At 28.7% G+C, this 7,329-nt stretch overlaps 2 protein-coding genes across 14 annotated transcripts in view; one reads left to right on the plus strand and one right to left on the minus strand.

The window, feature by feature from the left end:
- LOC105218914 (G-protein coupled receptor dmsr-1) overlaps window positions 1–7,329 on the minus strand; it is a 463,512-nt gene that overhangs the window by 194,388 nt on the left and 261,795 nt on the right. For all 13 annotated transcript variants that reach the window (XM_054234674.1, XM_054234670.1, XM_054234668.1 and 10 more), the window contains one exon: window positions 5,236–5,295. The gene's annotated coding sequence lies outside the window, so the exon portion shown is untranslated. The remainder of the gene's footprint in view (window positions 1–5,235; window positions 5,296–7,329) is intronic.
- LOC128922794 (uncharacterized) overlaps window positions 1–7,329 on the plus strand; it is a 150,622-nt gene that overhangs the window by 42,477 nt on the left and 100,816 nt on the right. The gene's annotated exons all lie outside the window — the stretch shown is intronic.

A 7,329-nucleotide genomic window follows, 5' to 3' on the forward strand; every position in this document is an offset into this window, starting at 1 on the left:
GAACTTATATTAATTACATTAAATTCCACTTAATTGAATTCTACCCAATTAAATTTTTTGATTTGAACTGCAGTTACTTAAAAGATTATAATTGAACTGAAATCAATTCAAATTCGCTTAATTGGATTTAAATTAACTAAATTAAATTCAATTTAATCATGCCTGCAATCGTTTAAGTCTAGATTTCTGTACGCTAAATTCAAAACACATCAGTTAATTTAATTTCAATAAAGAAATTTTCTTTCTATTCAAATCAATCACGCACTTTCACTGAAACTATTCTTTCATATTAATCAATTCATAAAAATTTGAATTAATTAATTTAATATTGAGACAATTCGTTAGCAGTATGCTATGTAATTAAGCGATCAGATTCAGATAATTGAATATAAATTTTGACTGATGAATCCGTAATCATACTCAATTAAACATATCGAAATTCTTTATTTAATGACTTAACTGTAGGTTAAAGTTTCTACCTAATCGAAGACATACTTTTTTCCCTATTCTTTATTCACTGCACATCACTTTACTTTTGATGTATTTTGCCACAGTTTTTCAACATAAATTTCTGATTTGCTTTTGCCTCTTTAATATTATTCAATTTCTACTGATTTCGCCTTTTTATGTTGTTTATAATGTAGTTCTTTTTTTTTTGTTTTTTTGTGTTAACTAGCTGCTTCGTTGGTATGTCGCGCATTTTTGGGTTTTCGCATTTCGAAGGCAATGTACCGTCAATGATTTATGGCTTAGCACTGTCACATTGATGCAATCGAATATGTGTGAGTCAGTGTCTGTGTTGGTGTTTGGATTGGGGTTATCCAAACCTTGTAGGCGCTCCTGAGGCTTTGCAGGCACTGGGGTTTGTAGCTTAAAGCTACTTACTGCCACTTGGCAAATATTTGCTTGAAAATCGGCTAAACGCCAATTAATATTTAACGCTTAACGATCAGCTATTTAATGAGCAAATTAAGCTTTCGTCCGCTTTGTTCAACACTTATAAGCGCTTTGCTAGCTTTCACTATACCGAAAGCCACTACGAGATATACATACATTCTCGTATATTGATGTGAAATGTATATGCCGTTAGTTAAGTGGCATATGAAGGTCATCGTTGCTCGTCGTTTTTCTTCTTCCTTAAAGCCACTGATTTTGCAGCACAGACGAGTAATGAAGTGCTGCATAAATAAATCTCTTGCTTGCATTTATTATGCAAAATGCAGGATTTTTCGAGAAAGGCCAAGCAGTAAAGCTACGAAAATTATTTATAATTCGTTGATATTGCTTGGCTGGGAATTAGCTTAATTAATAAGGCAATAATTTTCTAATGGTCTCTATCCCCTTTTGTTGGATAATAAGTTGAAAAATTTAATAATGAATAATGAATACATTTCGAGAGGGATCGAGCAGAAATATTTCATATTGCAGCAAGAAATGGGACATCCCAGTTTTGGGTATACCACAGTTCTCCCCGAAATCATATTAGCTTAGGCTGGGCGCATAGTGTCTATCTAATTTATTCAAGATATTTCACTAAGTATCCAAAGTAATTATTTGAAACTAAACTTGACAAGGGAAAAGTAGTATATTGGGTATAAGACACCTAGGAGATAATACGGACCGATTTTATCTTATCTCTAAACTGATACTAATGAAATGATATGGCATACATATAAATTATTACATAGAGAAGGCCGGTGTAGTGATTTTTAGCTCCTAAAGGATACTCGAATTTGTTACTCCTAAAGATAGACAGTATCAAACAGAAAACCTAATTTTTATATTATAATAATAATAAATTATGTTTTATGTACAGAATCGAGACCAAAGTTACAGGTTAAGCTTTCTTGTTGTTGATATATTATAAGTTCGAAACAACCAATGATTTCAAATTCATCTCGCAATCCAGGTCTCTGTCTTTCTCAGACCAGTTCCACTTCTTCCCTTGCTTATATTTATTAATCTTTAACATAATCTTACTCTCATAGAACGTGATTATCCGCATATATTATATTAGAACTGGACCTGGAACTAGACCTGGATGATACTAATTAATAGCTATTTTGCTTTACTTTTGTATTATATATTCCGACTAAGTAATATCTGGTTTAAAGAATGATAAGGTTGTATTTTTTCTTTGGAGAATTTAGTGTATACAAATTTCTTTGGAACTGCTTTGGTTTGTGTGATATATATATGTATATCTGGGAGAACTCTCCCGAAAAACGTTTGAATTTTCAACAGCTCCTCCTACGAAATTCGGTCTTTATGGAGAAGTGGTGCTCGCGAGGTAAGTGTTCTATGATATGAAGCTTATTTTCGAGCCCTTAATAGATATGATTTGATCCATGATTGTAGAATTTTTTGTCCTAAAACCTAAAGTCTTTCGGAAACTATTTAATCGATCGAATCGTTACTCAACCTTACAGTGGTTTGAGAGTTAAATGATGATAGTGAACAATGTCAATCTTTCCAACTTACTTTCTTAGAACAACTAAAGCTCCAATAATGTAATATGCTCATTACGAGTCATAAACAACTAGAAATTGCAATCAGCAATATTGAATAAATATGTATGCAAATTGTAGAAACAACTTGAAAACTACAAACTTTACAAAGCTACCAAAGTAAGGACATTAAAAGTTCGCGCGTGCAACAACAGCAAAATATAATAATAATATTCAAGAGCTTAAGAACTGCATTTGTCTCGACATAACTTTTATGGTGCAGCGATGAGAAAAGTTCAATAAACCCTAAACATACCAGAGTTATTAAGAAATGCATGCACAGCAAGTGCAATAGCAATAAAAACGTGGAGTGCAATAAGCAAAAACTACAAAGTTACACGAGCAGCTACAAAGCGGCGACGACGGAACTTTATGAAAATAATGCGAAGCAACTAATTTATGCGCTGCAACGAAATGCAAAGTAAAATGATAACCAAAGCAAACTGAGAGGTTCATTTCATGCTCTGGAGGTTATTTCGAGCGAAATTTCCACGAATAATGTCTAGAGGTTCGAACGGAAATACTCGTTTATGCATTATGTATGAATTTCTGTGCGGCTAGTTTGTATGATGAAATCTATAATTTTCATAAATTGAGCACTTTAAAAGCCCTCGAAGCGGATGCTCATATATTCAAGTGAATTTATCAAGTTTTAATTGAAATTTATTAATTAGCGTTTGTTGTTGACTACTGTTCGATTCTAAGAATTACGAAATGTTTGAAATTAATTATACCAGAAATTATAAATCAAAACAAAACTACAACATGAAGAGTTCAGAACTCTTAGAAAATTGGAAATAAATGTAAGCAATAAATTCTTTAAAATTCCAGAATCTTTTATCAGAATGACAGACGGAAGTTTGTCATTACCTGCCGACTTTTTTTTAATAGTTTCTTTTTTTAAATAAATATTAGATGGATTTCAGATGGCTACTGTCAGACGTCGCTGTCAAATAGCTTGTGTCAGATAGGCCTATGTCAAATGGTTGTCAGTTGCTTGCTGTCAGATGGCTCATGTGTCTTATTTGTCAGATGAATTTCAAAACTTATAAGATTGATGTTAAATGGTTGTCGTCAGGTGAGTTGTCAGATGAATGTCAAAGGGTTATTATCAGTTAACTGTCAGATGTAAGATGTCAGAACATATAAGATGAATTGCAAATGGCCACTTGACGGCAGGGTTTTATATGGAAGCTTGGAAATTTCCTTTACTCTGACTGGGAGTTTAAAGTGAGCTAAGATTCTCAACAAAAATCCATCGTGTTCGAATAGTTTTTGGTCGTTAGATTTCTATCAAGAGTAGAACAGGCCTTGACTAGTATAAAATAGACAAAAAAATAGTTCAGTTAAATTTTAATTCATCGGTTTAACATTAAAAAAAGGTAACAACAAAGTGTAACTAAGCCAAGTGAGTGAGACAACTTTGTAAGTCCAATTTGAAATACTGATGACCCTAATTTCCCAATACACAAAAATCAAAAGAAAATATAGCAAATATGGACCTTTTCGAATTTGTAAATTCTTAATTAGAAAATTATCTTCAGAAGCTACATACTTTGTTCGGATAACATTGACGCTCTACGTGACGTATGAAATGTAAGTGTGCCTATTACGTACAGCAACATCACGTATGCGTAACCAACGTAACGATTTAAAAATTACGAAAATCATGTCTTACATACAAGGAAAATTACATTAAATCGCTATAATTTGCTCTGTTAGTAAAAGCTCATCCAATACGCTGCACTGCTTACCATTTGCAGCAAATGGCGCATAACGGTAGCCGCATGCTAAATTTCCCGCACACAAGTCAACATCAATTTGCGAACTTAAATGAAATGGCAGCGCTGCATGTTTATTTGACATAGTGTTCGTGTGGACTTGACGCTGCCGGTGATACCTCAAGTGCTCGAAAGATTCACCAATTGTGTTGGAATGCTGTGCAGTTCATGCTTGATAAATGACTGACATTGAGCTCTCAAACTGGCTGATAGCCATGCTCTGCAACGCAGACTTATGGGCAAAACTGCAGTAACGGTGTACATAGTACAATCAACAATGTGGCTGCAGCTGCAGCTGTATGAAGAAAGCAATGCGGAAAATGCACCGTCAGTGGTGTGGAGTGATGGAAAGATGTACACCAAGACCCAGCACATTTATGGTTTAAATGGATTTTTAGCCAGCTTACGGCGCTCTTTCCAGCTCGAGCAGCAAGCATAATGATAATGTTATATTGTATGACCTACCCGCAACCACTCCGAGATAAAATTTTACGCACATCATTGTTGTCTACTTCATAGCAGCTTCACAGCCAGCTCTCCTGAGAAGGCTGCGTTAAAATTAATTAGCGCTGATCGATTACGTAATACAATGCTTTGTACCGTACAAATGGTACAATAATTAAATGCAATGCGTTGCAAAATATTTATTTAAGCGGGAGAGAGTGAATCCATTGCCATGTGAGGAATTCTTATTTACATATTTATTCAAGTAAAATGAATTGGAAGGCTGATAAAATAATAATACTTTGTGATTGGTGCATATTAAGCCATTTCGCTATAAAAAAACTTCTCAACTCAATGTTGTCGGTATAAATATAAAATAATGACATTTTATTTTTCGAGACTATTGACAAGACTTGACTAGCTTGGATGTGAATTGGAAATTCTTAAAATATTATGTAAATATTATTTTAGAAGAAAATTTAAATTGAAATATAGCAACTTACGATTTTGATTTTTGATCTCCTGGACTTTGACTGAAGTGATTTTTCAAATTCTTCGCAGTTCTGAAAAAGAAAAAAATATATATTTTTTAATCACAACCAACACAATCATTTAAACATAATGTTTCGACGTAAAGTCACGGAATTTTGAAAAAAAAACATTAAATTTCTAAAGTTATAGTTGTTTGTGTTGCCCCAGTTCCCAAACAGGGTTATTGCGGTGACTATCATAAGTCCTTGGATATTCATCTATAATTAAGAGGATAAGAAAATTTAAAAAAATTAACAAAATGGCGGTCTCAGGAATTTTTTTTTCTAGAATTTCGAGAAAGAATCAACAGTTAATTGGTCTTAAGGTTATACAGTTAGGATTTTCAAAAACTCAATTTTTTTTCCGTTTTCTTAATATATATACATCTGAGTATACACACACAATTTCAAGTCGATCCGACGAATATTTTCGAAGACACATTAGTGAAGGCGCGCCGAGGGATCTCTCAGTAGGGGACAAAACTTTAAACTCGTTTTTCTCGAAACGGTGTTTTCAAAGTCGGTGAGCAAGATTTCTCAGAAACGTCTGAACCGATCGGTCTGAAATTTTTACACAAGCTTCTTAACTATATTTTTTAGTAATTAATCGAAGGATTTCCCCATCTAATGAAAATTTATTATTTTTACAAACAATTAAAGACCCTTGTGCATAAGTACACTACATAAACTGATTACTCCCCGTTGTGTTTAAGTAAATAAAATTAAAGAGTTAAATTTGGTTAATTGTATGATGCGTATAAGTTTCGCATTGATCCCGCAGTCCTAAATAATTTCCATCCAAGGATAGCACTTTAAGTTCATTAAACAAAAAAATAAATAACATCTTAACTGTCCTTCACATACACCATGCCGATCTGTCAGCACTAATTTAAATTAAAAGGAATATTTTACACATGATTGGAGAGGCATTTAAGATTATTGCCTGAATGCTAGTTTAGTTACTTACTTACTGAAAAATACTTATTATTATTATTTTCTCATATGTATGTATATGTTACGTATACGCCATGTATCCTGAAAAAATAGCAAGGAAATATATAAAGAAAATTTTAATTTAAATTAAAATAAAATAGAATAAAATAAAATAAAATAAAATAAAATAAAATAAATTAAAATAAAATAAATTAAAATAAAATAAAATAAAATAAAATAAATAAATAAAATAAAAAATTAATAAATAAAATAAAATAAAATAAAATAAAATAAAATAAAATAAAATAAAATAAAATAAAATAAAATAAAATAAAATAAAATAAAATAAAATAAAATAAAATAAAATAAAATAAAATAAAATAAAATAAAATAAAATAAAATAAAATAAAATAAAATAAAATAAAATAAAATAAAATAAAATAAAATAAATAAAATAAAATAAAATAAAATAAAATAAAATGAATAACATAAAATAAAATAAAATAAAATAAAATAAAATAAAATAAAATAAAATAAAATAAAATAAAATAAAATAAAATAAATAAATAAAATAAAATAAAATAAAATAAAATAAAATAAAATGAATAAAATAAAATAAAATAAAATAAAATAAAATAAATAAAATAAAATAAATAAAATAAAATAAAATAAAATAAAATAAAATAAAATAAAATAAAATAAAATAAAATAAAATAAAATAAAATAAATAAATAAAATAAAATAAATAAAATAAAATAAAATAAAATAAAATAAAATAAAATAAAATAAAATAAAATAAAATAAAATAAAATAAAATAAAATAAAATAAAATAAAATAAAATAAAATAAAATAAAATAAAATAAAATAAAATAAAATAAAATAAATAAAATAAAATAAAATAAATAAAATAAAATAAATAAAATAAAATAAAATAAAATAAAATAAAATAAAATAAAATAAAATAAAATAAAATAAAATAAAATAAAATAAAATAAAATAAAATAAAATAAAATAAAATAAAATAAAATAAAATAAAATAAAATAAAATAAAATAAAATAAAATAAAATAAAATAAAATAAATAAAATAAAATAAAATAAAATGAATAAAATAAATAAAATAAAATAAACTAAA

Source organism: Zeugodacus cucurbitae, chromosome 6 (assembly GCF_028554725.1).
Source record: "Zeugodacus cucurbitae isolate PBARC_wt_2022May chromosome 6, idZeuCucr1.2, whole genome shotgun sequence".
Taxonomy (NCBI): Eukaryota; Metazoa; Arthropoda; class Insecta; order Diptera; family Tephritidae; genus Zeugodacus; species Zeugodacus cucurbitae.